Source organism: Cervus canadensis, chromosome 32, assembly GCF_019320065.1.
Source record: "Cervus canadensis isolate Bull #8, Minnesota chromosome 32, ASM1932006v1, whole genome shotgun sequence".
Classification (NCBI taxonomy): Eukaryota; Metazoa; Chordata; class Mammalia; order Artiodactyla; family Cervidae; genus Cervus; species Cervus canadensis.
The window spans coordinates 39,170,365-39,188,345 of NC_057417.1; the positions used below are offsets into that span (position 1 = coordinate 39,170,365).

The 17,981-nt window shown below is 38.3% G+C and overlaps 2 long non-coding RNA genes across 6 annotated transcripts in view; one reads left to right on the top strand and one right to left on the bottom strand.

The window, feature by feature from the left end:
- The window catches only part of LOC122433075, a 33,273-nt gene extending 28,054 nt beyond the window's left edge, over positions 1–5,219 (top strand). Inside the window, exons 2-4 of one of the 4 annotated variants that reach the window (XR_006267018.1) lie at positions 97–187; positions 2,688–2,869; positions 5,088–5,219. This is a non-coding gene — a long non-coding RNA (uncharacterized LOC122433075). Of the gene's footprint in view, positions 1–96; positions 188–2,687; positions 2,875–4,993; positions 5,051–5,087 lie in introns of those variants that run through there. The other 3 variants (XR_006267019.1, XR_006267020.1, XR_006267021.1) reach the window with 3 other exon arrangements.
- On the bottom strand, positions 1,852–12,224 carry LOC122433076. 2 transcript variants are annotated; one of them, XR_006267023.1, is made up of 2 exons: positions 11,885–12,224; positions 1,852–2,681 (listed from the first exon to the last, which is right to left on the bottom strand). It is a non-coding gene; the product is annotated as an uncharacterized LOC122433076 (long non-coding RNA). The 2 variants fall into 2 exon arrangements; XR_006267022.1 differs by lacking the exon at positions 11,885–12,224 and adding an exon at positions 4,898–5,094.
- Between the last annotated feature and the right edge of the window lie 5,757 nt (positions 12,225–17,981).

Below are 17,981 nucleotides of genomic sequence, written 5' to 3' on the forward strand. Positions count from 1 at the left end.
CATGTAGTTAGGGCACGGGGATGGCGCCTTCATGAATGGGATCAGTGCCCTTACAAAACAGACCTCAGAGAGCTCTCTTGCTCCCCTCTGCCACAGTGAGAAGATAGTCACCTATGGACCAGAAAGCAGGCCCTCACCAAACTTCAAACCTGCCAGCCTGGATCGTGGGATTCCCACCTCCACAACTGTGAGAAATGAATTTCTGTTGTTTAGAAGCCACCCAGTATTTTTGTTGAAGCAACCTGGCTTAAGACAGAGGACAATATTTTAAAATTATAAAAAACTTTTGAATATATACATATATATATATATATGTGTGTGTGTGTGTGTACATATATGTGAGCTTCCCCGGTAGCTCAGCTGATAAAGAATCCGCCTGCAATGAAGGAGAACCCAGTTTGATTCCTGGGTTGGGAAGATTCCCTGACGAAGGGATAAGCTACCCAATCCAGTATTCTTGGGCTTCCCTGGTGGCTCAGTAATCTCCCTGCAATGCGGGAGGCCGGAGTTTGACCCCTGGGTTGGGAAGATCCCCTGGGCATGGCAATTCACTCCAGTATTCTTGCTTGGAGAATCCCACAGACAGAGGAGCCTGGTCGGCTACAGTCTGTGGAGTTGCAAAGAGTTGGACATGACTGAGCAACTAAGCATATATATATATATATATATATATTTCTATTAGAATTAAAATACTGTTTACAATTACTTGCTATCAATCTAGTTGGCTAGAATTATGTACATCTATTTATCAATTTGGAGATTGTTTTATCTCAAGTAAAATAAAATAATATTAAATTACTAAAATTGCTTTTGGAGATTGGTTGAAGTGAACAATACAACATAATTTGAAAATGAAATACAGAGGCTGTCTGATGCAAGTTCATGCAAACTGACTTGGAGTTTTATTTTGAATATTAGAAAACAGACTTACATTGGGAAGTTACAGAGCTTTCTACGAACAATTGTGTATGAAAGTGAAAGCCACGTCCAACTCTTTGCGACCCCATGGACTATACAGTCTACGGAATTCTCTAGGCCAGAATACTGGAGTGGGTAGGCTTTTCCTTTTCCAGGGGATCTTCCCGACCCAGGAATCGAACCAGGATCTCCTGAATTGCAGGGGGATTCTTTACCAACTGAGCTATGACAGAAGCCCCAGTTGTGTATAGGTACATCAATTTATTGTTGTTAATCTTTGAAAAATGAATATGAGGCTTAAGTCTGGTGATTGCACATACCAGATTTGAAATTGAGAGAACAGCATCGAAACATGTGTATTATCAAGTGTGAAACAGATCACCAGTCCAGGTTGGATGCGTGAGACATGTGCTCGGGGCTGGTGCACTGGGATGACCCAGAGGGATGGGATGGGGAGGCAGCGGGGAGGGGGGATCAGGATGGGGAACACATGTAAATCCATGGCTGATTCATGTCAATGTATGGCAAAAACCACTACAATATTGTAAAGTAATTAGCCTCCAACTAATAAAAATAAATGGAAAAAAAATTGATAATTGTAAGGGTGAAGTGAAGTTGCTCAGTCGTGTCCGACTCTTTGCAACCCTGTGGACTGTAGCCTACCAGGCTCCTCCATCCATGAGATTCTCCAGCCAAGGATACTGGAGTGGGTTGCCATTTCCTTCTCCAGGGATCTTCCCAACCCAGGGATCGAGCCCGGATCTCCCGCATTGCGGGCAGACGCTTTACGGTCTGAGCCACCAGGGAAGCCCAATTGTAAGGGTATCTACTCTAAAAGCTTTACCTCAACACTTGGCTTAGTCTCCACTGGATTGCTGCTTGTTAATATCAGTCTCACTTCACAATGCTTAGGAACCTATGTCCTAAGGGCGATTTCCTTTTGGTTTAATCCCATTTATTTTTCTAACTTACATGTTGACAAAATACTATAAATTGACTTATTTATACTTTGTATAAAATGAAAGCAATAGCATTTGTTCCTTTCTTTGTTCCCATAGTGTATAAATAAAGTGATAATATGAAGGTTCCTACAAGTATGTCCAAAAGCAAATTGATAAAACATCCCCAAACACAAAAATAATTCCCATTTAAAATAGTAAACATAAATTGCAAAATCATCCATCATTTAACAAATATTAATTTGGCACTTTCTCTACCTCAGACACTATGATCAATGACAAAAATGAAGAAGGAAGGGTCCCTTTTTTCCAAAATTTTACCACCTAATAAAGGATATGAATAAATATAAAAGGGTAAATTCTGTATGTATGAAGAGGCTCTCAAAATATAATGGTCAGCTTAATCTGAAGTTATCAAGAAGTAACTTGGTAAGATTTGATGTTTAAACAGAATCTTGAAGAATTAGTCTTCAAGCTCATTCACTTAAAAAATGAAGAGAAATGCTGTATCAGACACAGTGACATATAATGGGAATGTGTTCATGTGGTACTTTATGGCTACACATTGAATGTATGAGTTTCAATTATGTATATAAATCACTACTCTGATGCAAGAGAAATACAGCTCAAGTGAACTTAAACATATAAGAGAAATCTGAACTGCAGAAAGTCAACAGTAATCTTCAGGGCAACGGGATCCAGAGACACAACTTCTGTTAGTGCTCTGTTTCTCCATCTTTGTCTCTAATCTCTTCTTTGTTTTGCATCGTATCGTTTGTTCTTTTTCACTCTGCCGGGATCTCTCTACAGGGTGAAGAACACGAACACAGGGAGTTAGAGTCCCACATGCTGATAACTCCATCAAGAGAGAAGAAAGATTTTTCTCTTCCAGCTGCAGAATGAGAACCTCCAGGGAAGGAGTAATAATAAAATAGGTCCAGTCTGAGTCTTAAAAAAGGAAGCAAATATAATAGCTCCAAACATGATTACAGGTAAGGTAGGTCATAGTCGGATTATTGAGAATGGTTTAAGCTATGCAACATTTGGATTTCACCCATTATCTTAAAGGGGATCAGTGAAGGGCTTTCAATAGAAGAGTAATATATCTTGTTTCTATTCTTAAAGCACAAAGAAGGATGGGGTAACAGGAGAGGGTAGGGGGCAGGAGATGGTTGCCTTGATCTATATGCGAGATGATAATGGTTTGCATCAGAATAACAGCAGTGGAAATTTAGGAGAAATTGAGTAAATGGGACTAGTACTCACTACTCATATGTGTGTGGGAAGGAAAACTGTATGGAATGACTAGAAGATTTCTGGTTTGAGTGCTAGGTACATAATGGTACTGTTAACCAAAATGAGACAAAGAGGAAAGAGACAAATTCAGCCTGAACAAATGGAAGATTAAGTGAGATATCGAGGTGACGTCTATCAGCATCTTGGTTATCTAAGACTATAGAGAAGACTATAGTCATCCAAGCTGGGAATATAAAGTTGGGGAATATTCATATAGACATGGTAGTCAAAGTCATAGAGAAGACTGAGGTGGCCAGGAGAATATGTAAGGCGAGAAAAGAGAACAAAATGCAATTGTCCCTTGAAATTCTCGGGGACTCATTCCAGGACCCCATACAGATGCTCAAACTCATCATACAAAATCATGTGGTATTTGCATATAACCTACACATATCCTCCCATATACTTAAACTTACCTCTAGATTACTTATTAATATAATGCCTAATACAATGTAGATGCTATGCAAATAGTTGTAAACACAAGGTAAATTTTGAAATAAATAGTAAATTCTGAAATAAAAAATATAAATAGTTCCTGGTGCAGGGCAAATTCAAGTTTTGCTTTCAGAAACTTTCTTGATTTTTTAAAATATATTTTTGGTCTATGTTTGGTTGAACCTGCAGTTGTGAATATAAGAAGCATATTGCATAGAACTCTATAGACTTAATGCATGACTGTTGACTTTGTAAACTGCCTGTTTGACTGAACTATATTCCCATTATCTTTTTGGTACATTTCCAGTTGAAGTGGGCTAGTGATTCTCTTACTAGACATAAGGAGGCAGAAAGGAGCTGCCTCTCTAGATATAAGGCATATATAGAGAGAGTTTGACTGGAGAGTTTAAATCATTTATATTTGAAGTAATTGGTGATAGGAAAGAACCTCATATTGTCGTTCTGTTTACTGTTTTCTGTGTGCTGTATGATTGTGTTGTCCCTCCTTTCCTCTCACTGCCTCTCTCTGTGGTTTATTTATTTATTTTTTTCCTCTGTGGTTTACTTTTATACAATGGCAGACTGTGATCCCTTTCTCATTTTCCTTTGTGCATTTTCTACAGGTATTTTCTTTACCGATTATATAAAACGTATTATAACTAAAATAATCAATTTTAAACTGATAACAAATTAAGTACAGTGACATAACAGCTCTACTTCTTTAAGTCTTCACCACTCCTTTGTTATCAATGTCAAAAATTCATCTTTTTAAAAATATTTTTAATCCATTAACATATTTCATAAGTATATTTTTATAATTTAAGCTCTATATCTGAATTGAAAATGATTTATGTACCACCATTAAAGGATTCTGTATTTATCTATATACTTCCCTTACCAGGGAGAGTTTTATATCCTTTTGTGTTCCTGCCTAGGGTCTTTTATTTTAACTTGAAAGACTTTCTTTAGCAACTCTTGTTAAGGCAAGCCTAGCAGTGATGTGCTCCCTCAGGTTTTATCTGGGAAGTTCCTTATTTTTCCTTCGTTTTTGAAGGACAGTTTTGCTCCATTTAGCATTCTTGGTTGGCAAGTGTTGCTTTTTTTTTCTTTCAGCTCTCTGACTGTATCATCCTACTCCCTCTGGCTTGTAATGTTTCTGCCACAAAATCCTCTAATAATTTTATGAAGGAACCCCTGTATATACCAAGACTTTTTTTTATTGTGATGCTTTCAAGATTCTTTATCTTTGTTTGTGCGTCTCGTACATTTATCCTCCTGAGTCAGCTTACCTATGCTATATCACGCCTGCTGCTTAGTTGTGTCCAACACTTTGCAATCCTATGGATGATAGCCCACCAGGATCCTCTGTCCATGATTTTTTCCAGGCAAAAATACTGGAGAGGGTGGCCATTTCCTCCTCCGAGGTCCTTCCAGAGCCAGAGATCAAACCCATGTATTTTGTATCTCTTGCATTGACAGATGGATTCTTTACCGCTGGGCCACCTAGGAAGCCCCATGGGTAAACTGAAAAATGAAACTCCTGGACTTGCAAACCCAAGAGCAAAACCATAGCTTCCTAATCAGTTTATTTCCCAGGAAGCCCTCTCTTAACTGTAAACTGTGAGCTCCTTGGGAGTGTCTTTCTTCCTTTTTAGCTGACCTAGTTACTGCTCAGTCATAATTTGTTACATAATTGAAAGAGTAAATGGTAAGCCAGCATGTTTAAATGATTGTTCTATAGTCCAACTCAGCAATATGGATCATATTTGGAGGATTTTGAGTTTTTCTTTTTCTGAAAGATGAATCATTTGAAACAAAAAGAATGTAATAAAACAACATGACTATTAATCTCTAGTGTCTTAGAAACATCTTTATTAACATTTTGTTTTCTTGATGAATACAATTCTCAGAAAAATTATTCAGAATTTTATAACACTGTTGCCCTGATATATTATTCTCGAAAGGGGACTCTGACTCAGAATATGGCTTTAGCTCTTCTAGGGTGTGATGGCATTGTCTCAGAGTTCTGTGAACTCTGACCTCCCCTGGGTTGTTTGGTAGAGTCTTGGACTTAGAAGTTAGGTCCACCTGGGTGTAGATGCTCCCCTACGTTTTCATGTGGGTGTTGAATGATTTATATTTTTAATCCATTTTTTCCCATTTTTATCCTACACAAATAATATTGGTTGTCAACTATTTGTCCAATATATGTCTTCCAAGGTGCTTATCTTGGTTCTTTAATATATTTCAAAGTAATATCAGTAATATCTGTCTTTAAGTAGATAAAATTGCCCACTTACTAAGTAAATTTCTTTAGGTATCATGACCAAAGACAAGAGAATTTCTTATTTAGCTTTTAAAACTCATAATAGAAATAATGGTTTATTGATGATTTAATCTACTTCATATTCATAATCTTCAATACAAAACCATTATTAGCTATAATTGTGAATGGATTTCCCAACTCTAGAAAAAAAATAGTGTACATTTAGAAATCTTGGTCAGTTTGGATTAAATGAAATTTGTAGGTCAGTCTATCTAAATTTCTATGGTTTAATTAGTTTCTGCAAAGAAAGTTTCTGAATTAATCACAAGTGCAAAATTCATGCTTTTTGCACTCTTACTAATCAGGTTAGGATTTCTCTTCTACAAATGTAAACACAGAAAGTCCCAACAGTTTTGCTAGAGGCATGTTCCAAGGCATAGAAATTAAGTAAAAAGTCATCCTTCATTCTCTTGCTGGACTAAAAAGAGCCTCTTTCCTCAATACTGAGTTTCAGATCATGTGAAATGTACTGTATTTACAAAGCATATACTTTCTGAGAAACAATGAAGGTCATTTATCATAGGATCATCAGTCAAGTTCACAATGATTCTTCGATTAGTGAAAAGTGGTTTTTGCATGTTATGCTCCAGAGGATTTTATAAATTGTGATAATGCTCCACGTGCTGATTTTTAGTACGAGGTTTGCTACATGATGTGCCAAAGGTGATGGACAATAAAGAGAGAGCTTAAATTAATTTAGAAAGTTTGTGTTTTTCTCTAATGGAGAAAATTGTTACTTTATAAGCCCTTATAAAAGACAGCAGTGGGAAAATTACATAAAGCAAAGTTCTTCACCCTTAAAAGTTTTAGAATGCAATCATTTTTTTAAAAATTGTAAAATAACGGGTGAAGTTTTGCACTTTTATTTTCGGCTAACCCCAACCCGTATATACCACAAACCCATTTTGCTCTCTTGCGTGCTCAGTTGCTCAGTCATGTCTGACTCTTAGAGATGCTATGGACTGTATAGCCTGCCAATCTCCCCTGTTCAAGGAGTTTTCCTTGAGGCAAGAATACTGGAGGAGGCTGTCATTTCCTACTCCAGGGGATCTTCCCAACCCAGGGATCAAACAGTGTCCTGCATTAGTAGGTGGACTCTATACCACTGCACCACCTGAGAAACCCAATCTTGCTCCCTTAGATACATCAGAATACCAGAGATTTATTCTGTGGTGGCTATAAGGCTTCATAAGATCAGTCAAAATAATTTCAAGTGAAAATACTCTTCAGTTCCAATATCTATACAACAACTTCAGACAGCCTATTTCACTCAGTCAAATAATTGTGTGGCAACAAAGAAATGGGCTTTCCTGGTGGCTAGTGGTAAAGGATCCTCTTGCCAATACAGGAGATGCAGGCTTAATCCGTGAGTCAGAAGGATCCCCTGGAGAAGGAAATGGCAACCCACTCTGTATTCTTGCCTGGGAAATCCCATGGACAGAGGAACCTGGTGGGCTGTAGTCCATGGGGTCACAAAGAGTTGGACATAACTTAGCGACTAAACAACTAAGAAATGCTGGAATGTGATTCCCTTCTGTTTTCTACAACTTTATGTTTTTGTTCAGTTTTCTGATTTTTCTGGGTTTTTAACCAATCACTGAATGGAGAAACTATGCCTAAAATCACCTAGGTATTTGAAAACCAGAGTACTTACTTGTTCATTTTCTGTTCAACCATTGAAAAAAATGCATATTGGACCCTTCTTCAAGCTTGTCACTGTACTAGGTAACATATTTTTCCCCAAAGGCCTCGGGGTGCTCTTCCTAGGAAGTCTCAGCTCCCTCTAACACAAATGGTTCCCTCAGTTTTGCCCAAAGCGTGCTTCTCTGGCATTCTCAACACCAGTAAGCACAAGAATAGAAAGATATAAGGACAGTGGCTGCTCTCTGGTATTGGACTCTCTTATCGCTAATGATACATTGCTTACCCAACTGCCCTTCCAGATCCCAGAACAGAACCCACAATTTAACGAAAGGACCATCCTCAATCTAAAGAAATCTGTGGAGTCTTAGGTACTCACTGTCCCCAGTTATCCCACGAAGCCAAGAAAGTGTCCAACAGAAGTTACATCCTCTCCCTTCCCCAACTTCTAATAGACACTTTCCAAACACCCCAGCTTACACCAGAAACAATACCAACAAACAAATATTGCCCTCCTGGAAGGGAACTGCCATTGTTGAGATAACAAACAGAAAGATTAGCTCGGTCCCTTTACCTACCATTATCACTTGACACCCTCTCAAATGTCTGGGTCTAGAGCTTGCTAAGGCTCTGATCGGCGCTCCCTCTTGAGTCTCTAGCTCAACTGCTCACTAGAATTGGGACTTTATCCCAAAGTTCTGTTTGGGTAGCAGATCTGATCTCAGACACCCTGGCACTCGATTGGCAATACAGAATAGATGGACCCATGTGGAATCAGCCACGGGACACCCCTGCATGCCCGACACTCAGGCACCTGGGTAACTGGCTCATTTGTCATGGGCTCTAGAAGTGGTACACAACTCCGAAGCCAAGTTGGCTGAGGATGGGTCACCTGCATCGCCTTTCTTTTCCACTGATTTGGTGCCTACCAGGACTCAGACTCAGTCCCAGGAATTTAGCATTCATTAGTACCAATCTCCACTAACAAATTCTTCTACAGTATAGGCACAGAGAAGTTTTTGTCACCCAAGGACACAAAACCAGAATGATGACTTCTTCAACTTTCTGCGTGTGGTACTAATTCCCCAACAGGGTTGATGCGCTCCCTTGAAACCAGTCCATTCAGCTGGTACCTGTGTCATTTGCCTGATTCTTGCCAGTTCCTTTCTCCAAGACAGAAGCCTGTTCACCAGTACCCCAAGACATCCTCAGAGACCCTTACATTTAGTAACTTTTATTTGGACAGACTCTATGAGTCCGGATACTGCAATTTACCTAGCTGAAAATGTCTTCATCACCTGGAAACTGTGGCCGACTTCACCCACTAATTCTAACTTCTTAGATGATGATGATATGAGTGATGTGGGAGTCACCAGCTTTCAACGTGTCAGATACCACACTAAAACCTTTGCATTTAGTATGTAATTTATTGATCACAAAAATTCTATGATGTGAACATTGTCATCTTCGGTTTATGAATGAAGCCCAGAAAGTTTAAGCCACTTGCCCAAGTTCTGTGACTAGAAACTAAATTCATACTCACTGTAGCTTACTCCGAAATCCACATTCTGCCGTTTAGAAAATATTGTGATATAGGGTTCCATTTAAAGGATCAGCCTGTCTGATTTAGATGACCCATCACCCTGATTCCCCTGGGACTATCCTGGTTTTAACTGAGATGCGCCTCTTTTCTCCAAGGAAACACCTCAGTCTCGGAAAAGTCAGTACTGTGGGCCCCTAGCCTGTTAGAAACCTTAATCCTGGCTCCTCTTGTCTTTGTGGTGCAGCACGGCCAGGCCTGCAGTAAACTTGAGGTAGCCGTAGACACACGAAGGCCAAAGTGACCCTTTCCTGGTGTAACCTAGGAAAGGTTAGAGGCTCCCAGCACTCTGACCTCAAGAGTTACTCAATTCTGAGGCTGTTTTCAGCTGTCTTGGTAAGGAACTAGGGGAGCATAGGTCAAAATGGCCCTAACTCACGTATTTTTAACTTTGTCCTGTTGACTTGCTTCTCAGTCGTGAACAGAAGAGGCGACAATCTTCAAATGAGCCCAAGTTGTTGCTATGCTACCAGGGGAGCCACCTACAACTTCAGAGCCCCCGTGCTCTGGGATGGTTTCTGGTTGGACTCCTCCTCAGGTGGGCAGCAGAGGCCCATTTACCATGAGCTGCTGAAGCGTAGAATTTCAAGACCCTGCATGTGCATGAGTCCTTTCAAAGTCCCTGAGAAAGGTTTCATTAATGTATTCCATGATGGAACGCTTTTTAATAACATTTTTCAAAAGTCAGACCTTTTAACCTGACTTGATTAAGACGGGTGTATCTTTCCATTCCTAGGACTCCTACGTACACTTTACCTTTGACCATGGCTTTAGCATGGCTATGACTATACCCTGACCATATTTTAGGATCTGGCTAAGGAAGAGGTAAGCTGGGGTATGCCATATTGAATGAAATAGAGAAAGATGTTTTAGAAGGTTTCAGTAAAATACATGGAAATTACAGATAATTGATTTGACTTTATATTTTGTCTGTTTTAAATTTACCTATTAAATATGCTTTTTAAGCTCAGATTAAAAATTAATGGAGTAGGAAACAGAATAAAAATACATACAAGGAAATTAAGACAATGTTTCTATAACAAGAGATGAATTTCAGCACAACAAAACTCACATAATACTGAAGTCAGTAGCTCTTTACATAAGGGGATCATTTCCAAATAGAAATAATGAATAGGCATTTGGTTTATTTAAGAATTCAATTAATGAAAAGAAGTAAATCATATTAATACATTTGAAGAAAAGATTTAAATTACCTTCTGATTAAACCAAGATGAACAAGGGGAAAGATAATAAAATACTCAAAATTCTACAGTACAACAAAAATGCCAATGACAAACCAGTTAATGCCCTTTGTTAATTCAAAGACCACTTGAAAGTAGTCATCGCACAAGAAAACTTGAAATGATCTGAAATGAGATAGCTAATACATGAAAAAAAATTTTTTTGATAGAGATTTTTCACAATTTTGACAAGTATCCCAAATGTCTATATGACATTATTAATCCAAATTACAGATCTAAAGTATTTTCAAAATTACCAACACAAGAATACAAATTCTACTCAACCATGTTAAAAGAAATAATAAATTTTCAATGTTTAAAAATTTACATAATTGCTGTCATTTTGAAGTGGTGATTAAAGAGTATACAGGGAAAGAATGTTTTAAAAAAGTTATGGAAGTGGGCTTTCCCTGGTGGTCCACAGGTTAAGACTGTGCTTCCAATGCAGGTGGCATAGAGTCAGTCCCTGGCTGAGGAAAACTAAGATCCCATAGGCCATGACACATGGCCAAAAAAAAAATGATATAGGTTTAATTGACTAAAAATAGTGTTATTTGTCTAAGCTTGGGAGTGTTTATAATATTTGTCAGTTTTATCACATTTTTAAACTGTTTAATTTTTTTCCTAATATGAATAAATACTTATTTTTGTACCTGATAGCATAATCTTTTTTTCTGGATTTGAGAGGTCACTTCCCATAGTTTAAACTCCAGTTCCCACAGAGCCTAGACCTACTTTCTTATTATTTACAATGCCTAAGGGCAGTAGATTCAATCAACCAGGCCAGCCTAGGTTATTTCTGTATGCAGAGTCAGACTCCATCTTATATAAATAGAACTTCCTCTTCTTTCTTCAGGCATTAGTCTGAGAATTGAAACTGCTCAGAATGTTCCCATTTTAAGCACAGAAGATGGTGATTTTCCAAAGCAACATTTTAGAAGTATCCTTGTTAGGATACAAAAGGGTCCACAACTGTTACTTCCCCCAGTACATTCTAGAATCTGTTCTTAAAGTTTTTGGCTAAATGCTACAGAGCCCTAGTAGATGTTCAATCATGTATTAATTTATTTGCCTGCAGTTAGAAGATTTAACAGCAAGTCACGTTTTATAAATTTAATCACAGTGACAGCAGAATCAACTGGCTTGCTTTGTTTATTGTCACTACATTATTATAGTAGATCCAGCCAGCAGCATTAGAACTGGGAAAATCCTAAACATGATATATCAAATATACCTAAGGGGACTATGCTATCCTATCCACCTCAGACCATCTGGTCCCTTCACTTAACCCAGATTCTATCATTTATCGATTGCATTGAGGAGTCTGGCAAAATGAAATTCTATTATATAAAAATTTGAGGTGAATTGAATTCACCATAAATCAGTTTATTTAAAATAACATCAACCTTTAGGGGACTATTTAGTTACTTACTAATGTGAACAATCAAGTTTATCTGAAACATCTTACCTTATTTATTAGAAACAGTCCAGATCCCATGACAGTGATGTTTGCTCAAATTATGATTTCTAATCCTGATTTTACCTCAAAAATATAGCTTATGATTTCAGAATGGCAGAGCAGTAGAATGAAAAGTGTACAACAGCCACACCTGGAGGTGACAGACTGAATCCCTGAAAATAAATGTTTTAGCACACAAAATTTGTAGCAGGAAAAAAAAAATAATACAAACTGGTATGTAAAAACAGCATAATAATAGTGATCTTATGAGGTTATTGAGAAAAATGTACATCATAGACACCAATAAATGGGAAATTTATTATTCATTCATTAACTCTGCTCTAATAAATGTTATATAATGCTTTTTAAAAATGAGTGATGTCTATATTCTTTGTAAAATATCTTCCATTGTTTATTAAATGGGAATTATTTTTGTGTTTGGGGATGTTTTATCAATTTGCTTTTGGACATACTTGTAGGAACCTTCATATTATCACTTTATTTATACACTATGGGAACAAAGAAAGGAACAAATGCTATTGCTTTCATTTTATACAAAGTATAAATAAGTCAATTTATAGTATTTTGTCAACATGTAAGTTAGAAAAATAAATGGGATTAAACCAAAAGGAAATCGCCCTTAGGACATAGGTTCCTAAGCATTGTGAAGTGAGACTGATATTAACAAGCAGCAATCCAGTGGAGACTAAGCCAAGTGTTGAGGTAAAGCTTTTAGAGTAGATACCCTTACAATTGGGCTTCCCTGGTGGCTCAGACCGTAAAGCGTCTGCCCGCAATGCGGGAGATCCGGGCTCGATCCCTGGGTTGGGAAGATCCCTGGAGAAGGAAATGGCAACCCACTCCAGTATCCTTGGCTGGAGAATCTCATGGATGGAGGAGCCTCGTAGGCTACAGTCCACAGGGTTGCAAAGAGTCGGACACGACTGAGCAACTTCACTTCACCCTTACAATTATCAATTTTTTTTCCATTTATTTTTATTAGTTGGAGGCTAATTAATATTGTAGTGGTTTTTGCCATACATTGACATGAATCAGCCATGGATTTACATGTGTTCCCCATCCTGATCCCCCCTCCCCGCTGCCTCCCCATCCCATCCCTCTGGGTCATCCCCGTGCACCAGCCCCGAGCACATGTCTCACGCATCCAACCTGGACTGGTGATCTGTTTCACACTTGATAATACACATGTTTCGATGCTGTTCTCTCAATTTCAAATCTGGTATGTGCAATCACCAGACTTAAGCCTCATATTCATTTTTCAAAGATTAACAACAATAAATTGATGTACCTATACACAACTGGGGCTTCTGTCATAGCTCAGTTGGTAAAGAATCCCCCTGCAATTCAGGAGATCCTGGTTCGATTCCTGGGTCGGGAAGATCCCCTGGAAAAGGAAAAGCCTACCCACTCCAGTATTCTGGCCTAGAGAATTCCGTAGACTGTATAGTCCATGGGGTCGCAAAGAGTTGGACATGGCTTTCACTTTCATACACAATTGTTCGTAGAAAGCTCTGTAACTTCCCAGTGTAAGTCTGTTTTCTAATATTCAAAATAAAACTCCAAGTCAGTTTGCATGAACTTGCATCAGACAGCCTCTGTATTTCATTTTCAAATTATGTTGTATTGTTCACTTCAACCAATCTCCAAAAGCAATTTTAGTAATTTAATATTATTTTATTTTACTTGAGATAAAACAATCTCCAAATTGATAAATAGATGTACATAATTCTAGCCAACTAGATTGATAGCAAGTAATTGTAAACAGTATTTTAATTCTAATAGAAATATATGTATATATATATATATATATGCTTAGTTGCTCAGTCATGTCCAACTCTTTGCAACTCCACAGACTGTAGCCGACCAGGCTCCTCTGTCTGTGGGATTCTCCAAGCAAGAATACTGGAGTGAATTGCCATGCCCAGGGGATCTTCCCAACCCAGGGGTCAAACTCCGGCCTCCCGCATTGCAGGGAGATTACTGAGCCACCAGGGAAGCCCAAGAATACTGGATTGGGTAGCTTATCCCTTCGTCAGGGAATCTTCCCAACCCAGGAATCAAACTGGGTTCTCCTTCATTGCAGGCGGATTCTTTATCAGCTGAGCTACCGGGGAAGCTCACATATATGTACACACACACACACACACACATATATATATATATGTATATATTCAAAAGTTTTTTATAATTTTAAAATATTGTCCTCTGTCTTAAGCCAGGTTGCTTCAACAAAAATACTGGGTGGCTTCTAAACAACAGAAATTCATTTCTCACAGTTGTGGAGGTGGGAATCCCACGATCCAGGCTGGCAGGTTTGAAGTTTGGTGAGGGCCTGCTTTCTGGTCCATAGGTGACTATCTTCTCACTGTGGCAGAGGGGAGCTAGAGAGCTCTCTGAGGTCTGTTTTGTAAGGGCACTGATCCCATTCATGAAGGTGCCATCCCCGTGCCCTAACTACATGCCATGGGCCCCGCTTCCAAATACCATCCCCTTGAGAGTTAGACTTCAGTATGTGAATTTTGGGGAGCACAAACATTCAGTCCATAGCAGTTTCTGATCTATCATTTACTGAGAAGCTGTGTGAAACTCTGCCCCCATTTGTATGGATTGCTGAACGAGTATTGTCATTCTATCCGTTTTAAATTTCATATATTTTGAAGCAATGAAATTGAATGAAATGATTTTTGACATTTTATGTTTCCAGATAATTGTTCCTTTTATTCTTATAGTGTCCACCTTTCTCCCTAGCAACGAATATTCAACCATTCCTTATCATAATAGCAAATGATTATTTAGTGCTTCAAATGACTAGATGGGCTTCCCTGGTGGCTCAGCGGTAAAGAATCCACCTGCAATGCAGAAGATACGGGTTTGTCCCTGGGTTGGGAAGGTTCCCTGGAGAAGAAAATGGCAACCCACGCCAATATTCTTGCCTAGGGAATCCCGCCGATGGAGAGCCTGCTGGGCTGCAGTCCAGGGTCACCAGGAGTCCAACATGACTTAGCGACTACACCAACCGCCGTATATTTGCAGGTTTACAGAGAGTTTTAGCCCAGTAATACAATGCAGTGCTGAGTTTGATGGAATCATAGCATAAAATTTTCTTCATTGATTTTCAAAAAAAGCTGTGAATCAAACCAGTTCTTTCACTCATCTGTACTCAACACCATTGTGTCCATTTTCCTTTCTTTTGAGGTTTTTAGCCAAAAAAGAAAAAAAGATCTAGGACCATCTGATTTTAACCCCATAGGCAGAGATGACCATTTACATCGATGAACTCGGATTCTTTCCTTTGGTTGCTGTTCTTCAGTCACTCAGTTGTGTCTGACTCTTTGTGACCTCATGGATTGCAGCACTCCAGGCTCCCCTGTCCTTCACTATCTCCTGGAGTTTGCTCAGAATCATGTCCATTGAGTGGGTGATGCTGTTTAACCATCTCATCCTCTGCCATCACTTTTCCTTTTCCTATAGGAAAGCTGAAAATCTTTGAAAAATCTATTTATAGAGCATAACATAACATTTCATTTTATTTAACCTGATAATTTGTTCCATTCCTTAGATATGTAGTTCTGATCAAACTGATGAATTCCTCCACCAACCCCATAAACTTCATTCTACTCAATGTGGTTCTGACTTGGCCTAAGATTTTATATCTCCTATAGCTCTGTGGGATAGTTTGGAGTTGTATATTCAAATAAGGTTTTTTTTGTTTTTGTTTTTTTTTGGTTTGAAGGTATCAAAAAAGTCTATAACCTATTTGAACTAAATAGTAACTACTGTCTCATGAAACTTAGAATTCTTGGAACAGAGCCAACTTCAGATAATAGCTGCATCCTGGCAATCAGAAATTGTCCTCAGGGTTCTCCTGTACTCTTCTGCTTGTCTCCACTTAATTTCCATCTGCAGGCAGGGGCTCCTCTTGTGATCGTCAGAATGACGTCCTAGACTCCCTCTTAGCTCTTAGGAAACACTGTGACTGTGCCAGTAAAATCACATGACCATATTGGAATAACCAGCCTTGGTCATACCCTGTATATCCTGTGCCTAAGGGAAGATATGATATGCTTTTCCAAAAGAAAAGAAAAAACAGGATGGTATAAGCAAAGAGGAGGAAATGGAAGCCCGTTCCAGTATTCTTGCCATCGACAGAGGAGCCTGGTAGGCTGCAGTCCATGGGGTTGCAGAGAATCAGACACGACTGTGCACACATGCATAAGCAAAAAAAGGGCATAGGATACACCCTGTGATGACCACATCATAGCTTTTATAAGATTACTGTTCTAGAAAACATTCATCTGATCTGTGCAGCCCATATATCCTGAACAAAATGGTACAAAGAATAATGTTAAAAACAGTCAGTTGGAGGAAAGATTGTTTAGGAAAACTATATACTTTTTGACTTATAAGATGTTTTAATGTCTTATACAAGATTTTGAAAAACAAACAAACAAATAAACTCATGGTCTCAGAGGTGCTCTTAAAATATACCTGATGAGAATTTACATTGGTATAACATTTCTGGAAAACATTTTTGCCAATTCGTAACCAAGATAGTAAAAGATCTAATAATTCTTAACCTAGGTATTTATCTGCTTCTAGGTATACAGCCTAAGGATAAATTAGAAATAAAGACAAATATGTATCAGAATGTTAGTCATAGAACATCAGTCCTTAAAACTGATGAAACATTCAGTTCAGTTCAGTTGAGTTCAGTTGCTCAGTTGTGTCTGACTCTTTGCAACCCCATGGACTGCAGCACGCTAGGCCTCCCTGTCCTTCACCAACTCCCAGAGCTTGCTCAAACTCGTGTCCACTGAGTCGGTGATGCCATCCAACCATCTCATCCTCTGTCGTCCCCTTCTCCTCCTGCCTTCAATCTTTCCCAGCATCAGGGTCTTTTCCAATAAGTCAGTTCTTTGCATCAGGTGGCCAAAGTATTGGAGTTTCAGCTTCAACATCAATCCTTCCAATGAATATTCAGGATTGATTTCCTTTAGGATTGACTGGTTTGATCTCCTTGCAGTCCAAGGGACTCTCAAGAGTCTTCTCCAACATGACAGTTCAAAGGATCAATTCTTCGGCGCTCAGCTTTCTTTATAGTCCAACTCTCACATCCATACATGAATACACAACAACTCTCACATCAGTACATCAAAACCATAGCTTTGACTAGACAAACCTCTGTTAGTAAAGTAATGTCTCTGCTTTTTAATATGCTGTCTAGGTTCGTCATAGCTTTTTTTAGGAGCAAGAGTCTTTTAATTTCATGGCTACAGTCACCATCTGCAGTGATTTTGGAGCCCAAGAAAATAGTCTGTCACTATTTCCATTGTTTCCCCATCTATTTGCCATAAAGTGCCGTGATCTTAGTTTTCTGAATGTTGAGTTTTAAGTCTACTTTTTCACTCTCCTCTTTCACCTTAGGAAGATTAAATGTACTACAGTAGAAGATGGTTTAAAAAAATCATAGCATATTTCAAATAGTGGAATATTATGTAACCATTGTAACTTAAATGAAAAGAAAAATGCTCATATAAAAACCAGATTTGAAGCTACTTAATACAAATTTAATCTTTATTTGGTGTTTGTAAATAGTTGTATCTATAGAGTTACACAAAAATTTCAAGTTTTTTTTTTCCCTGGTGGTCAAGATTACATGTGGTTTCACATTCCTATTTTTTTTCTAAGTACATAATTTATTGTTACTATTGATTTTTTAAAGAAAAATCTTTCTTCCTGAAAACTGTATCTTATTTAAAACTCAATATTCAAAAAAAGAAGATTATGGTATCTTGTCCATCATGGCAAATCTATGGGGAAATAATGGAAACAGTGACAGACTTTATTTTCTTGGGTTTGCAGATGGTGACTGCAGCCATGAAATTAAAAGATGCTCACTTCTTGGAGGAAAAATCTATGACCAACCAAGACAGCATATTAAAAAGCAGAGACATTACTTTACCAACAAAGGTCATCTAGTCAAAGCAATGGTTTTTCCAGTAGTCATGTATGGATGTGAGAGTTGGACCATAAAGAAAGCTGAGCACTGAAGAATTGATGCTTTTGAGCTGTGGTGTTGGAGAAG